The 25,031-nt window shown below is 40.8% G+C and overlaps 1 long non-coding RNA gene across 1 annotated transcript; it reads right to left on the bottom strand.

Annotated features, from left to right (window-relative positions):
- Positions 1 to 1,157: 1,157 nt before the first annotated feature.
- LOC137223840 (uncharacterized) lies at positions 1,158 to 25,018 on the bottom strand. The gene is made up of 4 exons (XR_010943092.1): positions 24,544 to 25,018; positions 20,168 to 20,241; positions 5,411 to 5,596; positions 1,158 to 4,842 (listed from the first exon to the last, which is right to left on the bottom strand). It is a non-coding gene; the product is annotated as an uncharacterized lncRNA (long non-coding RNA).
- Positions 25,019 to 25,031: the final 13 nt, after the last annotated feature.

Raw genomic sequence — 25,031 nt, 5'->3', positions numbered from 1 at the left:
GAACTTAAAGGGCTTTCTTTCCCTTAGATTCAGTTAGTTGAGTTCAGGCAATGGGGAGCAACAGCAATACAACAAAGAGTCTGGGTATTTATTCCCTAAGGCTCCCTTGCTATGGCATGACTGCAGGCTGGCTACATCTGAAGGTCACAGTTACTCTAGGTTATTCTAGGGTAAACCCCTTGTGGTTTCTCTACATTTTGCCCACACCTTTGCAAGTAGCCTTTTATTAAACTCTACTGAAATTATCCAATAGGAATGTACCATCTCAACCTTAACAGATTCAGTCCATCAGAGAATTGTTTTGCTCCGAGATAACTGAGAAAACATAGGTATGCTATTATTAGAATGACCTATAACTTATTGTCCAAACTTAGAAACTTTAGAGACTGAAAAAGAGCATTGGTGCCATTAGTAACTACACTAGGACAATAGGCAAAAACCAGGACTTATGGTCACCCTAGCTATTATTACAAGTTATTAATTGAGAGGTGATCATACTAACATACAGAGATTATGAGTACGATTATAAATGTCTCAAATGTCTCAAATGTCTCTTATTATAAATGTCTCAAATGTCTCTTATTCGTGTTTCACAAAGTCTGATACATTCAATGAATGTTGAGCTGCATTGGAATGGAGATGAGGCTAGGAGCTATGCTACCAAAAGCCTTTATTGCCTTACTAAGGATTTGGAATGTGATCCTGTGGGTAATGAAGAGCCAAGGAGGTTAACCATATATTTGCATTTTAGAACTAAGATCTCTACTGGGCTTCCCTGGTGGCGCAGTGGCTGAGAGTCTGCCTGCCGATGCAGGGGACACGGGTTCGTGCCCCGGTCCGGGAAGATCCCACATGCGGCGGAGCGGCTGGGCCCGTGAGCCATGGCCGCTGAGCCTGCGCGTCCGGAGCCTGTGCTCCGCAACGGGAGAGGCCACAACAGTGAGAGGCCCGCGTACCGCCAAAAAAAAAAAACAAAACAAAACAATAGAAAAGATCTCTACTGAATATTTGACATTGTTAGTTATGCCAGATCTGTTCCCTTCTTAATGGAACCCCAATTTGCTTGGGGAGATTTTCCAACGAATGTTCCACCTTGATGGAAAGTCAATGCCTCTACAAGAGAGGTTCCTAAAGTTGCTTTCCATCAAATCCTTCCTCTTACCACCAAAGTATATCCAAGAGAGCATGTGATCTAAGCTTGGTCAGTCAGACACTGTTAAGTTTGAATCTTGAATTAAGGACCCAAAGTCAGTACAAATTGTTAGAGTTCATGCATTCCATAATCAATTTTTATTGCTTGTTTCTGTGACTTGCAGTCAAACAACCCTAACTAACACATCACCTTGATTCCAGTAAAAAATGATAAATGATGAATTAGGAACACTATAAGAGACAGGGAATAAGTTAGAAGCTATTACCACTTTCATTTCAAACAGTATAACTGACAACAGATCCTGAACCCCTCCTGCAACATAATATATAAAGATGTTCTAATATTTTAAAACATCCATATTGGAGAGGAAAAAGTAAAACTATCTCTAGTCACATAAACTTGTATATAGAAAATCCTATGAAATCCACTAAAGAATCATTAGAACTAATATGAATTCAACAAGGTTGTATTGATAAAAAATCATTACACAAAAATCAGTTGTTTTTCTACACACTTGCAATAAACGATCCAAAAATGAAATTAAGAAAACAATTTCAGTTACAATAACATCAAAAAGAATGAAATATTAAGGAATAAATTTAACAAAAGTACAAAACTTCCATTAAAAACATTGCTGGAAGAAAGTTTTCAAAGTCTAAGTAAGTGGAAAAACATCTCATGTTCATGGATAGGAAGACTTAACGTTGTTAATATGGCAGTACTCCCCATACTGATCTACAGATTTATCACAGTCCCTATCAGAATCCTAGCTGGCTTACTTGTAGAAACCAATCTGATTCTAAAATTCATATAAACTTTTAGGGACCCAGAATAGTCAAAACTTGGACTCCCACTTCCATATTTCAAATGTTACTACAAAGCAACAGTAATCAAGGCAGTGTGGTACTGGCATAAGGATAGATATAAAGATCAATGGCATAGAATTGACAGAAATAAACTCAAGTGTTACGGTCAACTGGACAAGCCCATTCAATGCGGGAAAGAATAATCTCTTTAACAAATGGTACTGGGAAACTAGGCAGATGCAATAGAATAAATTCCAATCCTTATCACCTACCACATACAAAAATTATTTCAAAATGTGTCAAAGATCTAAATGTAAGAGCTAAAACTATATAAAACTCTTAGAAGAAAATATAGAGCTAAGTTTTCATGACGTTGGATTTGGCAATAGATTTTTAGATGTGACATCAAAAGCACAAGCAACAAAAGACTATCAAAATTTAAAACTTTTGTGCTTCAAGGACACAAAAAAGTGAAAAGACAACCTACACAATAAGAAAAAATATTTGCAAATCATATATCTGATAAGAGACTTGTATCTAGAATATATAAAGAACTCTTTCAACTTAATAATAAAAGATAATTTTTTAATGGTTAAAGGATTTGAAAAAAACATTTGTCCAAAAAGATGTACAAATGGCCGTAAAAGATCATGAAAAGATTCTTGACATCATTAGAAAGAGATGCCACTTAATATCCACTAGGGTGGCTATAATCTTTAAAAAAAATCATGTAACAAGTTTCATCAAGGATGTGGAGAAATTAGATCCCTCGTACACTGTTGGTGGGGATGTCAAGTAGCACAGCCACTTTGGAAAACAGTTTGGCAGTTTCTCAAATGGTTGAACATAGAGTCAGCATATGACTCCACAACGCCACTCCTAGGTATATACCCAAGAGAAATTAAAACGTATGTCCACACAAAAAATTCACAATAGCCAAAAGGTGGAAATAATCCCACTCTCCATCAACTGACGAATAGATAAAATATGGTAGATCCATTCAATGGAGTATCGTTTGACCATAAAGAGGAGTTAAATACTGTTAAATAGTACAACATAGATGAATCTTTTAGACATTATGCTATGTGAAAGAAGCCAGCCACAAAAGATCACTTATTATATCATTCTATTTACATTATATGTCTAGAATAGGCAAATCTATACAGAAAAAAATAACAGCTAGCTGCTCAGGACTGAGGTGGGATGAAGTGGTACAGAAGTAATAACTAAGGGGTATGGGATTTCTTTTTAAGTGATAAAAATGTTCTAAAATTTATTATGGTGCTATATGAGGTTCCAGTTGTTCTGCTGTCTACCAGCAGTAAGTATATTCAATTTTTAACTTTTTAGTCATTCTAGTAGTTTTGCAGTGGTACCTCAATGTAGTTTTAATTTGCATTTCTCCAGTGACTAATGGTGTTGAGAATCTTTTCATTTGCTTATCTGCCATTTATATACCTCTTTGGTTATGTGATTTTTTGCCTGTTTTTTAAACTGGTTTATTTTTATTATTTATTCTTATAGATGCTTGATATATATTTCACATGTATTTCTAAGGTTTGTCGTTTCATTTTCTTACTAGAATTTTTTAAAAGAGCAGAAATCTTTATTTGATGGAGTATAACATTGATTTGTTTCCTTTCATGGATTGTGCTTTTGGTGTCTATAAAGAAATGTGTCAAATCTCTGTTTTTCTTCTAGAAGTCTATAGTTTTAGTTTTTACATTTATGTCTATAATCTATTTTGAGTTAATTTTTGTATATGGTGTGAGATAAGGACGAAAGATTATTTTTTCACATATGCAATTTTTCCAGCTTCACATGTTGAAAAGATGATCCCTTCTCCACTGAATTGCCTCTGTACTTCAGTCAAAAATTGCTTAAGTATATATGTGCTTGTCCGAACTCTTCTGTTTATTGGTCAATGTGTCTATCCTTCTGCCAATACCACATTGCCTTGATTACTGTAGCTTTCTAATAGGTCTTGAAATGAGGGAAAATGAACTCTCCAACTTTATTCTCTTTCAAAATTATTTTGGCTAATCTAAATCCTTTGCCTCTCCATATACATTTTATAATAAGCTTGTAAATTTATACCAAAAAATCATAGTGGGATTTAGAATCATTAGGGAGAATTAACATCCTAACACTATCGAATCTTCCAGTCCATAAACATGATATATCACTCCATTTATTTCCACTGCTTGCTTTCTTTAATATTTTGGAGATTTCAGCATACAGATTTTGCATGTATTTTTTTGGTTTTTTTCCTTTTTAATAGTTTTATTGAAATACGATTCACATACTGTACAGTTTATCAATTTAAAGTGTACAATTCAATGGTTTTTAATATATTCACCAGTTCCAATCTCACAGTTTCCTCCCTTTGTTCCTTCAGTTCTAAGAGTGGTAATGACTCCTTTTTTTCTTTAATAAATGTATGTATTTATTTATTTTTGGCTGCGTTGGGTCTTTGTTGCTGCACACGGACTTTCTCTAGTGTGGCAAGAGGGGGGCTCCTCTTCGTTGCGTTGCGTGGGCTTCTCAATGCGGTGGCTTCTCTTGTTGCAGAGCACCGGCTCTAGGCACGCGGGCTTCAGTAGTTGTGGCACGTGGGATCAGTAGTTGTGGCTCGCGGGCTCTAGAGTGCAGGCTCAGTAGTTGTGGTGTACAGGCTTAGCTGCTCCACGGCATGTGGGATCTTCCCGGACCAGGGCTCGAACCCATGTCCCCTGCATTGGCAGGCAGATTCTTAACCACTGCGCCACCGGGGAAGTCCCCAATGACTTCTTAATGTTATTAGTCTTTGGGTGCCTTGCCATCCCTTATTTGTTATACTTCAGTGCTTCTCGAATTTTAGTACACATGAATCACTTGGAGATCCTGTTAAAATGCAGATTCTAAAATCAGTAGGTCTGGTGTGGGGCCTGATAGTCTTTAGTTCCATCAGTCTCCCGGGTGATGCTGATACTGCTGATCTGGTGATCATACTAGACTAGCAAGTGTTAACAGTTCTACTCTTTATTTAAGGTATCTTTTTTTTTCATTTGAAACATCTGCAGTAATGTTTGTTTTTTTGTTTTTTTTTGTAATGTTTGTTTTTTTTTTCCCCACTGAGACTTTGGTAGATATATGTGGAAACAAAAAAAAATTGAAATTGTCATTTTTAAGCTCAATCTCTTTCCCTGTTAAAAGAGTTGTTTAGAAGTTCGTTCTAGATAATGTTAAATTTACCAATATTTCTCAAACTCTGCCCTGTTCCTGCTGCTTTTATTCTATTTGATAATCAGGACAATATATGCCCTCTTCAATCCTTGGCATTTCTTATTTTTCTCTGGTTTCCCAAAGCTGACTAATGCTAACCCATAATCACTTATGCAAAGTCTTTCAGGGATAATTCATTTAGGCCTGGAAAGTTTAACTCACTTAAAGCAATTGATTGTTCACTTACCACATTGGATTTCAGTAACCTTTTAATCATGTTTATACTACATTTTTCATTAAAAAAAATTCTCTTTGAGAGAGGAGACAAAAAGTTGTGTAGTTTTGACTTTTCATGGTCATCTGATAGCATTATATCATCAGCATCAAGTGGTGATTTTCATCCTTTCTTTTCATCCTCTTACGGCAAGTATTACTTGAAAAGCAAAAAACAAATTTTGAAAATTTCTTGGTATTCTTTTTAAAAGCAAAAATTATCTAAGCCTACAAGAAAGTATCAATCCTTGTAGGCTTTTGCTACTCTTTAATACATGCTCTTTTTAAAATCTGATCTCATTAAGGAGCATCCTGTGAAATGACATGCTCCCTGGAGTATGATGACTTGGCCTGCTGGTCACTGTCCTTGGCAGCCAGCCGGGGTCAGGTCCCATAGTTCTGACATCTCTAATTCTCAGATAATTCCTTTCTCCCTGTAGCCAGTTATTGTGGTATCAGTTATTATTTCTTTTTGTGAGCCTAGAAAATTTATGTAGTTGAAGTCCCTTCAACCACTAGATATTGCCACTGAATTAGAACAGAATCATACATACATACCTGTATATTTGAACAGCCATATCACTTCTACATTTTCATGTTTTGTCTCAACCTATTCGCTGTCCATCATTCTACCATCCTCAATTTCCACTAGCTGAATAACTCTCTAGCGCATGGGGTTACTCTGTACGCTCATCTCTCTTCTTGTAGACTTGTTCCTTTTGAATGAGGTAAAACTTTCTTTACTTATTTCAACCTGAGTTCCTTGCTTCTTCATCTATCAATATCTGTTGGGTTTGGAAGAAAAATGTAAATACTCTTTCCAAAAGAAGGGGTAACGGCAGCTGGACAGGCAAGAGCAACAGTGGGTATATCAGGATGCTATTTGTATTCAAATACGTATATGAAAGAAGGATATAAGTTCATGGCTGTAGACTTCTTCAAATGATAACAGACAAGGCATTAGGTAAATATGTTTCAATGTTTAAGCATAAGTTAGGGGTCCAGGTAAGGCTCAGAGGGAAATGATCCTTAATACTAAGCAAAATTCTTCTGTTAAGAGAGGAGGCCCATGATGGGTAGACAGTGACCCTCCAGCAAATTCTAAAGTGGAGTTTGGGGTGCAAGATGTTTATTAGAGATGTAGAAACGGGATGAAGCCAGATTGGGCACAAGGGGAATCTGAACCATAATATAGACCCAAAAAAGCCTCAGCTAACACAGTGGGAAGTTCTGGAGCAACAGAGTTGTACCCCTTTGGGCAGAGATGACAGGTCCTGTTTTATAGCACAGGGAACTATATTCAATATCCTGTAATAAACCAAAATGGAAAAGAATATTTAAAAGAATATATATGTATAACTGAATCACTTTGCTGTATACCAGAAATTAATGTAACATTGTAAATCAGCTATACTTCAATAAGAAATAAATAAAATCTTTGCCTTATTTATTTATTTTTGGCTGCATTGGGTTTTTGTTGCTGCGTGTGGCCTTTCTCTAGTTGTGGTGCGCGGGCTTCTTATTGCGGTGGCTTCTGTTGTTGCAGAGCACGGGCTCTAGATTTGCGGTCTCAGTAGTTGTGGCTCGTGGGCTCTAGAGCTCAGGCTCAGTAGTTGTGGCTCACGGGCTTAGCTGCTCCGCGGCATGTGGGATCTTCCCACACCAGGGCTCAAACCCGTGTCCCCTGCATTGGCAGGCGGATTCTTAACCACTGCGCCACCAGGAAAGTCCCTGATTCACTTTGTTATATAGCAGAAACTAACACAACAATATAAAGCAATTATACTCCAATAAAGATGTCAAAAAAAAATCTTTGCCATTTTTATAGTAAAGAATAACTTATAGTTTTTTAAAAAAAATCTTTGCCATTTTTATAGTAAAGAATAACTTATAGTTTTTTAAAAAAAATCTTTGCCATTTTTATAGTAAAGAATAACTTACAGTTTTTTTAAGTTAAATTTATATCACAATTAGTGATTGAATTTTTAAAATATTTTCACTAGCCATTTTTTTCTTTCTTTATAAATTTCCTACTTATATCATTTGCCTATTATTTCCATAAGGAGTGTTTAACTTTTTTTCTTGAGCTAGTTTAACATTTTTTCTAACTTTTAAGTGTAAAATATATCAACCCTTATTATAGATAAATAAGATTCTCTTTCTGGCTGCAAAATACTCCATCATATGAGCACATCAAAATTTATGTAATACTCCCTGGTTATTGAATATTAGGTTGTTTTCATTTTTTTCTCTCTCTCTTTTCTCTGTTTCCTTCCTCCTTACCTCCTTTCTTTATTTTCTTCCTGCTTTCCTCTGTTCCTTTCATTCTTCCTTCCTGCTATTATACAAAGCACAATAAACATCTTTGCATACCTGTATCTAAATTTCTATTATTTCCTTAAGAAATGTTCCTGAAAGCGAAATTACTGAATCTATAAGGGTGAATATTTTGAAACTCTTGATACATAGAGTTATTTTTCAGAAAGAACCAACAAATTTATATTCCCACTACCAATATATTGGGATACCCAAGTCACCATACATTCATAAAAAAAATAATTACTTAAAAATAGAACTACGGTATGATCCAGCAATTCCATTCCTGGGTAAGTGTCCAAAGGAAATGAAAACAGGATATCAAAGAAATATATGCACTCCCATGTTTATTGCAGCACTATTCACAGTAGGCAAGGTATGGAAACAACTTAAGTGTCCATCAATGGATGAATGGAATATTATGCAGCGATGAGAAAGAAGGAAATCTTGCCATTTGCAACAACATGGGTGGGCCTTAATGGCACTATGCTAAGTAAGATAAGTCAGACAGAAAAAGACAAACACTATATGATATCATTTATATGTAGAACCAAAAATAAACTGAAGTTGTAAAAACAGAGAGTAGAATTGTAGTTACCAGGGACTGGGTGTGAGGGAATTGAGGAGACGTTGAAGGGTACAAACTTGCAACCAGTAGATAAATAAGTCCTGGAGATCTAATGCACAGCATAGTGATTGTAGACAACAATACTGTATTATAAAAATCAAAGTTGCAGGACTTCCCTGGTGGTCCAGTGGTTAAGACTTTATGCTTCCACTGCAGGGGGCATGAGCTCAATCCCTGGCGGGATAACTAAGATCCCACGTGCCACGCAGCACGGCCAAAAAAAAAAGCATTTAAAAAAAAAAGTTGCTGAGAGACTAGACCTTAAACATTCCCACCACAATAAAGAACTGATAATTATGTAATGTGATAGAGGTGCCAGCTAATGCTATCGTAGTAATCATACTGCAATATATACATGTATCAAACCAACACATTGTACACCTTAAACTTACACAATGTTATACATCAATTATATCTCAATAAAAATAACTTTTAAAACATAAAAGAAAAAATATTCCCTTCACATATACCCAACACTGCCCAAGGGAAGCCTTTTTGGTCTTGGAGCGAGCCCAGAGGGTTCAAGCCTGTGCAGATAAATACAGAAGTCCTAGAGAGGTCTTTTCAGCTAGCCTGTGCAACTAAGAATTGGTAGTATTGACATACCTACAGCTGCTTGCTACAACATTCATTCTACTCCATTTTATCATTTTTTAGAACTTCCACATAAGCTGTGTCCTTATCCATGGAATTTCTTACAAGCCAAGAATGCATTTTAAATTGAACAGAGACATTAACAGGAAACTACGCATAGGTGTTAAATACATTTGCCTAGGAAAGACATAGACTAAGAAATGATTAAAGGATTCATTCCTGGCATGAAGGAAATACAAAGTATCTGGCATTCTTCTGTAGAATTGTAATGTGAGATAAAGTCAAATAAATGACTTTTTCATGATTAAACACTTGTGGAATCATTGAATAGTAGTCAAAATATATATTTTTTTAATTTATTTTATTAATTTACAAAGTTGTGTTAGTTTCTGATGTATAGCAAAGTGATTCAGTTATATATATATATTTTTTGTTTTGTGGTACGCGGGCCTCTCACTGCTGTGGCCTCTCCCGTTGAGGGGCACAGGCTCCGGACGCGCAGTCTCAGCGGCCATGGCTCACGGGCCCAGCTGCTCCGCGGTATGTGGGATCTTCCCAGACCGGGGCACGAACCCGTGTCCCCTGCATTGGCAGGCGGACTCTCAACCACTGCGCCACCAGGGAAGCCCTATTATACATTTTTGAGTCGGTTCCCCAGGATGAGGAATCAGGAGTCAGGAAGCCTATATTAACTTGTAAGTCTGAGATCATAGAGCTGGATGGTTTCAGCGTAGGACCAGCACTGCAGACTGCCACACGCTGCTCCTTCCACTACAGTGCACGGCCCACTTTGTAAATATATTTAACTCATTACTAAAATTAAAAGATACATATTTATTTTTATTACAAATCTAATATACATTTTAAAGGTAAAATTACAGAATGGCCTCGTTTCTTCTTAGTATCATGAGCCCTCTGTCTAATGGAATCTTAAAGATTGTTCCATATTTATTTCTCTTCTTGCTGCCTAACACTTTCTAGGAAGTCATTTCCTAAATAAAAGTGTTATAACTGAAGTTAAATCAGCAGCTAAAAATAAATGAACTACTTGTTTTAGTCTCTAGGAACCACTTTGGATGAACTAAAGTGTTATTCATTTAGCAAACTAAAACTCGCCTGCATAATTTTACTCATGTTCACCATTTCCTCAGGTGCTATGAACAGGGACTCCTGTAGTTTTAAAATATGAGGAAAGTAATATAAGATGTTTTCTCTAGTGCAAAAGGCAATCTATAAAGACCCATCATAAGACTGTAATGGCAGTCATTTAAAATGAGAAAAAAAGTCATTATACCATTTTTATCATGATTCGATGAACTAATTCAAGGAAGCACAGTAAATATTCTCATTTAAAATTACACTAAAATTAGACACATTGCTTGTGTCTAGGGGAAAACAAATCTTTTATCAAAATTTTAACTTGCAAATTAATGCCATATGCAGGAATTATGATTTAGTACGATCAAAGTCACACATCTGATAATGATATGAGTCTCACAAGCAAGACCCTATGTCCACACACAGACTAGCTATTTTCTTTATCATTTTTGCAGTTGTTTAAAAAAATCCTATGTTATTTATATTCATTTTATAAATATTTAGTTTATATTATGCCAGATGAATTGCTCTGAAGTTTTGTCTTTCTTTTCCCCTACTCATTGCCACAAAGAGTAGGATGTAACATCCTTTATTCCCAACTTATTGGAGTGATGTAATTTTTTTTCATAGTGGACTTTTTCTTGTCCCTGGATAATCTTGAGTATTTCTGCCTTTGTATATGTAAATTTCCGAGAATGTCCTTCTTCCCATCTGGGGGAAGAGGGAACAAAAGGAGGAGACCAAAGAGGAGAGGACGGTGCAGAGCAAGTATGGAAATAATCAACCTTTCCAAAAGAATCAGTGTAATAAAAATACTTATTTAAAGAAATAGAATGTGTTGCATTCATACATATTTGGATAGCAGCAGCTGGTTTGTTTCAAGATCCAGGGAGATTTTTTCCCTGATGGAAATCTATATAATCATATGGCTAAAAGAGAGTCTCCAATTTCATCCTTTCGCTTTCAGAAAGACCTATCCCTAAGTAATTTTGGGTAGACAGGCTTCATTATCTTTGAAAAGGCTGATAAGAAGAGAAAGTGTATTTTGAATAGTACCCTTAGTAAACATTTGTATGGTAAAGTACAATTCAACTCTAAAAATGTCAATACTTTTATCTCTCACTTTAAGAAGTGCCTCAAAGTAGCACAGTTGCTACTTTCTATCTGTATTCAAGATTTTGTACTAAGTACTGTTCTGTAGTGTTCTCAGACTTCTTAGATAATGGCCCACTTAGCAAATGCTACCTTCCCCGGAGCTCTCCAGCAAATCTTCAACACCAAATGGGTATCCAACAATTCCTTTCAAATCTGACACTTTGCAGAGCCCACAGATTAAGGGCTCAGTCCCAAAAGACTGCCCCCACTTCAGACGCCAGCTACAAATTCAGGGGGCCATCTGCACTTCTGATGGACCAGCCTGACTACTAATTGAGGGTTTCTATGACCCCTCTGCAGGTTTGATAATTCGATAGAATGACTCACAGAACTCAGGAAAGCACTGTACTTAGAATTACTGTTTTATTCTAAAGGATACAGCCAAATGGAAGAGATACATAAGGCAAAGTCTGCAATGGGGGCGGCTTGGGAGCTTGTGCCAGCCTCCTGGTACATTGATACACTTACCAATCAGGAAACACTCGGAACCTCCTTAGAGTTTCTATCAAGGTTTCATTATATAGGCATGATTGATTAAATCATTGGTCATGATTGGACTCAATCTCCCCATACCATTAGCAGTCACTCCCCATTCTCCCCTCCCACAAGCCACCAGTAATCTATTTTCTGTCTCTATGGATTTGCCCACACTGCACATAACATATAAATGGAATCATACAATACATGGTTATTTGTGATTGGCTTCTTTTACCGAACACAATATTCTCAAGTTTCATCCATGTTGTAGCATGGGGAGAAGCCACCGCAGTGAGAAGCCCGCACACCACACAACGAAGAGTAGCCCCCAGCTCGCTGCAACTAGAGAAAGCCCGCGCGTAGCAATGAAGAGCCAACGCAGCCATAAATAAATAAATAAATAAATAAATAATCTGAACTCAAGTCTACTTGGACTTGTATTCCTAAAAAAAGAAAAATACACTTCTATCTCTTTTTTTTAATATAATGACTATTTTTTAAAATAAATTTATTTATTTATGCTTATTTTATTTTTGGCTGCCTTGGGTCTTCCTCGCTGTGTGTGGGCTTTCTCTAGTTGTGGCGAGCAGGGGCTACTCTTTGTTGCAAGGCTCGGGCTTCTCATTGTGGTGGCTTCTCTTTGTTGCGGAGCATGGGCTTTAGGCACACGGGCTTCAGTGGCTGCAGCGCGGGCTCAGTAACTGTGCCTCTAGGGCTCCAGAGCGCAGGCTCAGTAGTTGTGGCGCACAGGCTTAGTTGCTCCGCGGCATGTGGGATCTTCCGGACCAGGGCTCAAACCCGTGTCCCCTGCATTGGCAGGTGGATTCTTAACCACTGCGCCACCAGGGAAGTCCCTAGATATTGTTTTAAGTCTAATGTTGCTAAGGCTCATATTAGGTGTAGCCCCACTCCCTTGGGCTTATGGTATTATTTCCTTGGCTTAAAGTTTAGTATTATCTTTAGTTCATAGTTTCCTTGTGAGAATTTTTTTAAATTACTTTCCTTCTTGGTTAAGATTAATTTGAAACTAGATACTGATAAATATAATCTGTAAATCCACTCAACAGGCATGCAAATAGCAAAAAAGTTACAGTATATCCTGAAAGCAAACAGCAAGGATGCCACTATCGACCTCTTCTAGTTGTAGAATCTTCCTTAGGGTATTTCTCTCACTGCCTGTGACATGAGCCGCCCAAGTAAGAACAGCTATGTCCATCTGTATATACGTAGGGCACCTCCCTCACTAGTATATGAATGCAATGAGTACAGTACCAGAGACATAGTAGGCATTCAATACACATGTGTTACGTGAATGAATAAGGAAGAAAAGTAAATCTTTGTAGGTAGATCTCGAAGATCTTGATCTTGTACGCAATGAAGAACCATTGCAGAGTTGTTTCGGAGCTTTGTTTGTTTATTGTTTTAACACGAAAGTGAATGATCAGATCTGGTTTTTAGGCTTATAAAAGGAGCAGCAGAGTGGAGGATAGACTGGAGTTGGAGAGGGGAAACTAGAGGTGAGGAGACTGGTCAGGGGGCTAGCGCAATAGTCCAGGTGAAAGATGCAAGAGCCTTGGACTTCACTCGTGGCGCAGTGGTTGGGAGTCCGCCTGCCAGTGAAGGGGACACGGGTTCGATCCCTGGTCCGGGAAGATTCCCGCATGCCGCGGAGCAACTAAGCCCGTGTACCACAGCTACTGAGCTTGCGCTCTAGAGCCCGTGGACCACGGCTGCTGAGCCCGTGTGCCGCAACCGCTGAGGTCCGCGCACCTGGAGCCCGCGCTCGGCGATGGGAGGGGCCACCGCGGTGGGAGGCCCGCACATCGCAGCTAGGGGTGGCCTCTGCTTGCTGCAGTTGGAGGGAGCCTGCGCCCAGCGACGAGGGACCAATGCAGCCAAAGAATAAATAAATAAATAAATTTATGTTAAAAAAAAAAAATCCGCCTGCCAATACAGGGGACACGGGTTCAAGCCCTGATCTGGGAAGATCCCACATGCCACAGAGCAACTAAGCCCGTGCACCACAACTACTGAGCCTGCGCTCTAGAGGCCGCGAGCCACAACTACTGAAACCCATGCACTTAGAGCCCATGCTCTGCAACAGGAGAAGCCAACGCAATGAGAAGCCCACACAGCACAGCAAACAGTAGGTCCTGCTTGCCACAACTAGACAAAGCAGCAACAAAGACCCAACACAGCCAAAAGTAAATTTTAAAAAAATTTTAAATTAATTAATTAAAGAAAAAAGAAAGATGCAAGAGCCTGAACTATGGCAGAGACCAGGCGAATGGATATGAGATGGAGTTGACAGCACTTGATGACTAATTGACCGTTGGGGTGAGGAAAGTGGGATTAATTCAAGTTGTCTAGTTTGGATGCCTTTGAGCTCAGTAAAACAGGAAGAGTGGCTTTGGGGGGAAGAATGACGAAGGCTGGCCTGGACATGCTGAATTTGAGCCTAGAGAGACCCAGCAAGAATCAGGGAATGTGAGACTAGAGCTCAGGAGGGAGGCCCAGGGGGTGGAGGGGGAGGGATGTATTTGGAGATGATATTAAAACAATATTTGATGACGTTTCTCCCAAGGGGAGGATCTATTTGAAAGATGGGTCCATGCTATCACTACTTACCTTTAAAAGTGTTGGCCACCTATGATCTACAAGATAAACTCCAAATGTCTTTTTTTTTTTTTTGGCTGTGCCGCGCAGCTTGTGGGATCTTAGTTCCCCAGCCAGGGATTGAACCCGGGCCACAGCAGTGGAAGTGCCAAGTCCTAACCATTGGACCACCAGGGAAGTCCCCAAATCCAAATACCTTAATCTGATATTCAAGACCCTGCCCAGACTAGTACAAGCCTATCTCTTGCTCAGTCATTTATTCAGCCCACCAGCCTTCACATAGAGCCGGAAATGCCATGGTATATGTTGGGGACAGAGATAATAAGTCTTGGCTGTTGCCCTGGGGGGAGGTCTACTGCGGAAGAGAGACAACAAAACAGACCATTAGCTTTGGATAAAATCAAGATAGTAATGGGGACGATCTCATAGGGTTGTAGCAGGCATTAAGTGAGTTCGTACACATAAAGCCCTTAAAACAGTGCTGAATGTGCACTAGCTATTATTATTATAGGAGAGGCATGTACTGGGGCTGGGGGTGTGGCTCCCTTGACTGGGCAACCACTGAGTTGAATCCTGAAGAGCATTTAAGTTAGCCAGGATAGACGGAGAAGGGGTGGGGCTGGGGAGACATTCCTGAACTTCCTCCTATTCCCTTGTATGGTGAGATGAATAGTGGCCACCCAAAATATACGTCCATGTCCAACTCTCTGGAACCTGCGAATGTTACTTTATTTGTAAAAAGGTAAAGATCTGCAAACGTAATTAAATTAAGGTTCTTACGATCAGATCATCCTGGATTATCTGAGTGGGCCCTAAATCCCGTGACAAATGTCCTTGTAAGAGACAGAAGAGGAGAAGCACACAGAAGAGGAGAAGGCCATGTGAAGATGGAGCCAGAGGTGGGAGTGATGTGGCCATAAGCCAAGGAAGTTAAGGAATGTAGACAGTTACCAGGGGCTGGAAGAGGGAAAGGAGGATTCTCTCCTAGAGTCTCCAGAGGGAGTCTGGCCTGCCAGCACCTTGGTTTCCAAGGTCTCGCCCCCTGAATTGCGAGAGAATAAATCTCCACCTCCACCTCCACCTCCCAGTTTGTGATAATGCATTACAGCAGCCCCAGGAAACAATACCCCTTGTTATTCTGAGCTAATCCCTTGCTAGTGGTGAAGAGGACACAGGCCTAGCTCTCACGGAACCTGTGTTCTTGTTGAGGGGACCACATAAAAATGAACAAGTACAAAATTTATTTTTAATAGTGGAGTGTTAGGTGCTGTGAAAGTGGAGCACCAGAATTGTATATCCAATCGTCCACTTGCCATCTCTACTTAAATACCTAATGGGCATCTCAAACTTAATTTTCCCCAAATAGAAGTGCCTGGAGGTGCCTCGCAGTGGAAGCTGATTCATCCACACGGTCAGGAAAGGCCTCTGCGAGGAGGTGACACACGCGGGAATGCTGAGGGTGAGCTAAGGCAGTGACTGAACGAGGGCGGTTCAGAGCAAAGTGCTCGTTTTTTGGTTTTGTGTTGTTTTAGGAAGGAAATCAGCCCTTGAGAATGAAGAGAGGAAGAGGATGAAGATACAAGGGGGAGGGGTAACAGAAGGAGTAAGGGTCCCGAGGAGGCAGAAGTGATGTGAGACTAAGGGATCAGGGTCCTCGAAGGGAAAAGCAGGAAGAGAGCGGGGGCTAAACGATGCTGACTCAAAACTCAAACTGTCGGAGTTTGAATCCTGGCTCTGCCACTTATTGGTTACAATATAATAGGAAATCACATTATTTGGATCTTGATATCCTCCACTATAAAATAAGGATACTAGGGGCTTCCCTGGTGGTGCAGTGGTTGAGAGTCCGCCTGTCGATGCAGGGGACACGGGTTCGTGCCCCGGTCCGGGAAGATCCCACATGCCGCGGAGCGGCTGGGCCCGTGAGCCATGGCTGCTGAGCCTGCGCGTCCGGAGCCTGTGCTCTGCAACGGGAGAGGCCACAACAGTGAGAGGCCCACGTACCACGATAAAAAATAAATAAATAAATAAGGATACTAATAGCTCCTACCGCATAGGAATTTGTTCGGAGAATTAAATATGTTAATATGTGTGAAGTACTTGGTTCCATGTCTGGCACAGAGCATGCAATCAATGTCATTATTACTATAGAGATCATGAGAAGGGACATCAAGTCTGGAATCAGAATGTGAGCACTGGAAGCAACTTCAGAATCATCTGATCTAATTCCTTCACTGTACAAATGAAGAAACTGAGACCCAGAGAGTTTGTATATTGGCCAATTTAAGGAGATAGTTACAGGCAGAGTCAAGACTAGAGCAACTGCTTGAAAGTCTGCGCTTTTTCTAGGTGAGCATCACAGATAGACTTGGGAATCCTAAGAATACAGGTGGTAATTAAATCTGGGAAAATAGACAACATCACTCAGGTAGAACCCAGAGAACGAGTAGAGAACATGGAAAGAAGAGAGTTAGCAAGGGAGAGTCAGAGTTGGATCAGGGAGGTAAGAGAAGAGCCAGGAAAGAGCAATGATTATAGAAGCCAAGACAGAGATTTCAAAGGGAGAAAATGGTCAACTGAGTCAAGTACTCCAGAGAGCTGAGGCAAGATTATGACTCTGGTGCAAAATGCTAGATTTGAGGTCAGCTTGACTTGAGCACCAGTTCCACAAGACACTAAGCTCTGAAACTTGGTTTTCCTATATGTAAAACCTGCTGACTCCTTTAACAAATTTTAAACTTTTTTTTTTTTTTTGCGGTACGCGGGCCTCTCACTGTTGTGACCTCTCCCGTTGTGGAGCACAGGCTCCGGATGCGCAGGCTCAGCGGCCGTGGCCCACGGGCCCAGCCGCTCCGCGGCACGCGGGATCCTCCCGGACCGGGAAATGAACCCGTGTCCCCTGCATCGCCAGGCGGACTCCCAACCACAGCACCACCAGGGAAGCCCCTAAACTTCTAAATCTTGTAAAGTTGGCAATGGAGGGAGACTTTTCCATTCGGGGAGGGGTCAGTGGACCTTACTCCAGACCCTGGAATTAACCTTACTCGCTGGGTGTCTCACACTAATGTCTATTACAGCCACAAGCAGCAGACTGGCCTTAGGGGGACAAAACAGGATTTTATAGTTTCTCTCATTGCCATAGTATGACTGAGACAGGTCATAATATTTAAGCAAGATACTACTAAAGATTAGACCCCGAATGCTGAGGCTGATTAAGAATGTCTTTTTTTCTCTTTCTAGGTTCCCTCCCTAGATAAATTCATCTAATCCCATAACTTTCAAATACCATCTCAATGCCCAAGACTCTCAGATTTATATCTCCAGCTCTGACCTCACTTCTGAGCAATTGCCTATTCTAGATCATTACTTAGATGGCTCATGCTCATCCCAAACTTAACCTTTCCAAAAGGGAATGCTCACCTTCCTACCCCCAATCTTGGTAAATTTATATTCAACCCACTAGCACATTCTCTAGTTTCTATCTCTAGAATATTTTCCAAATCTCAATACTCTACACCCAATACCTTGCTATTCCAAGCTACCACCATCTCTTGCCTCGCCCTCTGCAGTCGTCTCTGACTGGATTTTCTGTTTCTACTTTGGCATCCCCTATAATCTACCCTCAACACAGCAGCCAGATGTTCTGTTATACATAAATCACATGCAACTCTCTTGATTATAAACCTCCAATAGTTTCCCATCACGCTTAGACGAAAACCCAAACCCCATTAGGCCTTGCAGGACTGAGACCCTGCTCACTGTTTGGACTTCTTCTCACTCCACACTTTCGTCCTTCACTGTGCTCCAGCTTAGCCCCTGGTTTTCCTTCTGTTCCTCAAATACACCATACTCATTTATTTTATTTTATTTTATTTTTTTTCAAACTTTAAAAAAATTATATTAATTTATTTATTTGGCTGCATCGGGTCTTAGTTGCAGCATGCTAACTCTTAGTTGGTGCATGTGGGATCTAGTACCCTGACCAGGGATCGAACCCAGGCCCCCTGCACTGGGAGCACAGAGTCTTAGCCACTGGACCACCAGGGAAGTCCCTCATTTTCCTTTAAAAATATATATAATTTTTATTTGTCAATTATACCTCAATAAAGCTGGGGGAAAATATTTCAGGCTTGGGCAACTTCCCCCAATTAAAAAAACAAAACAAAACAGAGTTTCTTTCCTTGTTAGGAATATACTTGATAATAAAGCATGAACACATTATAAACACATATTTTTTTCCTTTTTTGATAAGAATTTTGTGAAATAAGACATAGAGAACAGACTTGTGGTTGCCAAGGGGGAGGGGGTGGGGGAGGGATGGATTGGGAGTTTGGGATGAGCAGATGAGCAGATGCAAACTATTGTATATAAAATGGATAAACAACAAGGTCCTACTGTATAGCACAGGGAACTATATTCAATATCCTGTGATAAACCATTATGGAAAAAAATATGAAAAAGAATATAAATACATATGTATGTATAGCTGAATCACTTGGCTGTATGGTAGAAATTATCACATTGTAAATCAACTATACTTCAATAAAATAAATTAAAAGAATTTTGGGAAATAAATGTATCACAATCCTTGTGTTTGTATGGCACAAATCTATAGCAGTTGTACAAACAACCAGCATATTTGTGCGTGAAGTAAAATGCTTTGAGCTCCAAGCTATCAATATTAAAGAGTAAATTTCAGGGCTTCCCTGATGGCGCAGTGGTTGAGAGTCCACCTGCCGATGCAGGGGACACGGGTTCGTGCCCCGGTCCGGGAAGATCCCGCATGCCGCGGAGCGGCTGGGCCCGTGAGCCATGGCCGCTGAGCCTGCGCGTCCGGAGCTTGTGCTCCGCAACGGGAGAGGCCACAACAGCGAGAGGCCCGCGTAACGCAAAAAAAAAAAAAAAAAAAAAAAGAGTAAATTTCAACCATATGTTAAGAGAAGAAAATAAATTATCTTTTTATTCTCTCTAAAGAGGAGGGTGAAAATTTTGATGAGATGATCAAAGGGTATGCACTAAACAATATAGACAAAGTTGTCATAAAAGTTTATTAGGCAATTAATTTATAAACATATTATGCTAATTTATATGGGATTTGTGGCATTTCGCTAGCTTTCTATAATATCACACTCATTTCTGACAAACATTAGCTATTCCCTCTGTCTGGAATGCTTTCCCACCCTGCTCCCCTCTCTTCCACCTTCACATGGCTTGTCTCCTCCTTAGCACTGAGGTCCCTATTGCCTGGTATCTTCTAAGAGAGAACTTCCCTGTCCATCCTGGCCAGAGTAGCTCTCCAGTCAGTATCATACCAGTTGGCTTTTGCATCTCATCACTTATCTGGTGATATTTTCTTGTTTATTTTTATGTTTATTGTCTCTTTTCCCTACTGGAGTATAAGTTTCCCAAAAGAGATTTTGTCTGTTTGCTTTACCATTGTGTTCCAGCCCCAGAAAAGCGCATACATGGTAGGCCCTCAATAAATATTGATGAATAAATAAATGATTAAAGGCTCAGGACAGGAGAAAGGAAATAAATCCAGAGAGCCCCATATCATTCAATTATCTGGCTTGTAACTTAGCACCCTCAACCTCAGCTTGTAGCCCAGCACAAAAATGCTTTCCCCTTGCTACTTCAGAGCACCCTCCGGAGTACCCAGACTTGTGGAAATCCAAACCTGAGAGAGACAGAGAAGGAGGGGGAGGGGGAGGGGGAGGGGGAGGAGGGGGAAAAGGAGAGGGAAGAAATGGAGGGAGAGAGAGAGAGTGGGCCAGCACCCTGGTTTTCTCTCCTGCCTTTCCGTGGTACCTCTTAGCTCTAGCTTCACCTGGGGATCTGTCCACCTACCTGGAGGGTTGACATTGAACAGTTGCACCTTCTTGGGTGGAGATTCCACGCTACATCCACAGTAGAGGTTTGGACTGAAGGCAAAGAATAAGCACATCAGAATACATCCTACAAAACATACATACATATTGATAGCACGGAGAGCTACTTCCTGCAAGACGATGATCTCTGTCCTACACAGTTCCCATACTTGTTTTGAGGATCAAAGGACAGTAGTCTGGAACATGACACACACGTGTCAGTCACAATACTACACTGTTAGCAGAGCGATTGCTCCTGGCAAAATGCCATTTGTGTTACTCATACCATGGGACTAAAGACTTATGTACATGATTCATGGTTATCCTCTCCATCCTAGATGACTTCAGTAACCTGCGTGACTCATTCAACACCCTGTCTCACAGTTCCGTGATGTTATCTCCTCCAGTGCCTCTCACTTCCACTACATATGGTCACACTCTGAATCTTGTCATCACCACCAAATGATCCCACTTTGGAAACCTTAAGCCCCAAGACCTAAGAATATTTGATGCCCTGCTTACAGTAACCTAAACTTCAAGCTCTATATACACTTACTGCCTTTGTACCTACTTTTCAGCCCCACCAAGACTTCTTCAAACCTTTTCTCCTGATCTCTTAGCCCCCTAATTAATGCAATAGCCATTTTTCTTCTTTCTGTTCTCGATGGGAAAAGTGTTTCTCTCTGTCCTGTCCCAGGTAATCTCTCCACCTGGACTCCGGACTCCAGCCCCACCCCCATGCCCTGTTTCATCAATTATTTACCCTCTCCTCTAGGTCTTTCAACTTATCCTCTCTTGGCTTTTTTCCCTCAGCACATAGACATGATCATATCTCTTCTAACAACTACCAAAAACAAATCTTAGGTTACATGATCTGATATTCTCCATATCTAGAATTCTCTTTCTCCTTCCTTTCATGGTCAAGTCTTTCTTACCCTACTCACTCTGCACCCCTCTGTAACCTGATGTCTGTCCCCACCACTCTTCTGAAACTGCTCCAGACCTGGCCCCAGCGACCTAACAGGCTATGGTCACATTTCACTTCTTATCTAACTTGGCGTCAACTCTAGAAAGCTGTTCCCCCTTCTGCTTCTGTGCTTCCATGATACCACGCTCAGTGGTGTTCCTCTTCCCCCTCTAGCTGCTCCTTCTAAGTCTCCTAACAGGTTTATTTTCCTCTTTCTCTTTGGTAAATGTGGATTCACCCTCCACCCTGCTCCTTTCCCACTGCTGGCATATCTCTCTCTAAGCAATTTTATCATCACCTGTGACTTAGATGACTGTTTATATATACTAAAGTCATACATTCTTGGAGCCTCCAACCTATGGCCAACTGCCTCCTAGACGTTCCTGTTTTTATGGTCTGTAGGCACCTCAACTTAAGATGTCCCAAACTGAATTGATCATCTTTCCCATTTCCAAAACTGACTTTGTTCTACATTCACTATTCGTGTATATGGTTACAACCGTCCATCCAGAGACTCAGGCCAGATGCACGAGAGAAGCCAGCTTACTCCTCACCCCCAGACTCCTCTGGCTCGCAATCCTCTTGACTTGGCCCCCTATCTCTCCAATCCATCCATTCATCTCTCTTTCTCTGACACTGCTGAACTTAGACATTTGGCTCCCTTTTCTGGATCATCTCAGTAATTTCCAGACTGTTCTTCCTGCTGGCCTCCATCTCCCTCCTCCAGTCTAAAGATCTGATATTACTTTTTTTCCCTTGTCATTGTTATTCATTTATGGCTTTTTTTTCCTTTAGTGTCTTTTTCAAACTAAAAAGGAATATACTCTCATTGTAAAATAGCCAATAGTTCATAAGGCTGTAAAGAAAAAGTTAGTTACCCCGATCCAATCCTCAAATCTTATTCCCAATACACTTTTCTTTCTAAAAATATAATTTTATTAAACATGCTGTACTTCTTCTACTTTAAGAGGCACTTCCCCCGACACACACACACATTTGAACATCTCTGAAATCAAACTGTATCATATAGTCAATAGTGTCTTAGATTTGGTTAAATTCATTATTGCTCCGCAAAGTGCTATTTTGACTTGTTCATATGGGTCATGATTCCAAACCAGCAATTACCTCCAGGATAATCTTTCTAAAGTACAAATCTGGTCGGGTCACTACCCTCCCAAAAATTCTTCAAAGACTCCACTCCCCACCCCACCTCCACTCCCCAGGTCCTTCCTCTTCTGACTCCCTCCTACTTTTGCAAGTCTTGTTTCTAGCACATCCTCACACATCCTCTTCCTTCAAGCCAGGTAGATCTGTTTGCAGTTAGCTCCCCAGATAGACTCTGCTGAGCCAGATCTTGCTGCTTTTGCACCAATGTTTCCTCTGCCTCTTCCTCACATCCTCTACTCCAAGTTGCCTCTTATTGGAAAATTGTCCCAATCCCCCCAACTGAGTCTAGGCTCTTCCTTTATGTGCTGCTTCTCAATTTTTCCAGCATCTGATGCACTTAATGCACAAGTTTAAGCCATTTCTCTTGTTTGTTGCTCCCAGTAAATAGTGAGCTCTCAAGCATGTGTTCTTTGTACCCACTTCCAGCACTGCCAGGGCAACACAGGTGCCCCATAAATATTTCTGAAGATGAGGAACTTATACATGAGAGAAGCATAAAAATGTTCCCTGAGATAAGGTGAAGAGCATTCTAATTGACTATCACCTTAACCTGAGACAAGAGAGAGAAAAAGGAAGAGAGAAGATCTGGACACCAAACCACCTGGGCATCCAGAAAGCTAAAGCAATGGGTTTTTTTTTTTTTCTTCCCTTTCCCCGTTTTCTACTCCTCCAGACCTGCTAATTCCACCCTCAACTAAAGATAATCTGATTTCAACAACCATGACTTTGATGACCCCTTCCTTTCTTTCTAGTCCTAAGTGCTTCAAGTTCAAACCTCTATGTCATCACCCCCTCTTGCCACAAGTCCCCTATTTTGTAACCAGAGTTTTGGAAAGTACCAAAGGGGGATTCTTTCCACTTGCCACTCTTCAGTGCCCCCCTGAGTTTTCTGTTTGGACTCCCTCCTGCCCCAGTTGTGGACACACCTGGCAAGTTCCATAAGCCTCCATCAGGAAAAAACAAAAAACCACACAGACACACACAAAAGGAAGCTAAAGTTTAACACAAAACCTTTATTTTTAATAACTATTCTAGAGGCTTGACATTAAGGTAGAGACCTCAGTGGAAAACACTTACCCCCTCTTAACCCAGTATTGGATTTGGATTCAAGAAAATGCTGAAAATAGAAAACAATGTTTCCCAGTTCTTCTTTCTGACCTAAATAATTTAAAGCCAAGGATTGCAATTCATTCATGGAAAAGTACCAGGGTATGTTGGAGACGTAAAACAAAGCTCAGTTAACGCGGCCTACGCGGCATCAGTAAAACTGGCCCACGCTGACACATGTTGACAACTGTGCGGCCAACATACTTTCAATACCCTCCCTCAGCAAAAAGGACAGGGAGGGCTTCCCTGGTGGCGCAGTGGTTGGGAGTTCGCCTGCCGATGCAGGGGACTTGGGTTCGTGCCCCGGTGCGGGAAGATCCCACATACCACGGAGCAGCTGGGCCCATGAGCCATGGCTGCTGCGCCTGCACGTCTGGAGCCTGTGCTCCCCCCCAAAAAACAAAACAAAAAACCAAAAAGGACAGGGACACATGAAACAAGTAGAAATAGTAGAGCAAAAGAAGAAAGAGTGGAAAGATGAGGGGAGTACAGGAAGGAAGACTGGCATTGACAGGGCAGGAGAAAATACGAAATATTCCCCAAAATAAACATATTTGCTGTCACAGTTGGGGCTGAAGATAAACAACCAGTTACAATGGAAAGAAATAAGAAGACAGCTAAAGAAAAGAATGGGAGAGGTCGTGGAGTCAGATAGGTAAGTAGATAAAACACGGAAAGTATTTTTGGCATGTAACTAGGACTGATAAAGAAACAGGATAAGACCAGAAGGATTATTACAGAAAGGGCAGGATCAACATGTGGACAAGTGAAATGTAGGGGGAAAGCAGCTGTTAGGAAACGTGCTGTGATTCTACTGTCCTGAAGAGGCCAATGTTTTGAAACTAGAGTTTTTCAAGCTCTAGTCTACAAATGGACGTGGAATTAGGAAGTTCTCGGCAGGCCCCGCAGTGGAGAACGAGAGTCAAGCAGACATTCCAGTGTTGGGAGCAGCAGGGTCAAATCAAGGAGCCTGTAATGCTTAACATTCTGAAGGTATAGAGGAAACCTCACATTCGGAGGGAAAGACTTCACCACTTAAGCTAACACAAAAGAGACTGTACAAATCTCTTCTGTTCATAAATTTTGGACTAGATAAAAACAAAGGCACCAAATACCTTAACTGTCGAGACGTAATTCCTCTTCATCTCAGTCACTAGGGAATTCAGCATCAAATTAGATTTTTCCGGCACCTTAACGTGAGACTGTCAGGAAGGAAAAAAGGCCTTCCTTTTCCCTCTAACCAACCTGTAATCTTCAGAGTGATTTCTCTTTTCGGTACAGACTTCGGTGTATTTACATCCCTAGGAGCCGGTGTCCGGAGGAGCCGCCCCGGCTGTATCCCCAGATCAAGATAGGCTTGTTTTGAATGCAAAATGAGTTTTCCCCGACCTCGATACTGCCTCAGGGTATCTGAAATTAATAGCCTACATCGTTAATAAAGGTATGTTTTGGAGAGACAGCAAGATGCTGGTTAATTTGCACTTTCTTCCTCACCCAGCGGCTTCAGCCGTGACTAACGAAGCTAAAGGAGAGGGCAAGAACAGGTCTATTGTTTTCGTTTCCTACGTGGCCGAAACCCAAAGGAGCGGCTGGTCGCCTACCT

Source organism: Pseudorca crassidens, chromosome 4, assembly GCF_039906515.1.
Source record: "Pseudorca crassidens isolate mPseCra1 chromosome 4, mPseCra1.hap1, whole genome shotgun sequence".
NCBI lineage: Eukaryota > Metazoa > Chordata > Mammalia > Artiodactyla > Delphinidae > Pseudorca > Pseudorca crassidens.
The sequence above is the reverse complement of the archived record's forward strand: the minus strand, read 5'-3'. Positions and strand labels throughout refer to the sequence as shown.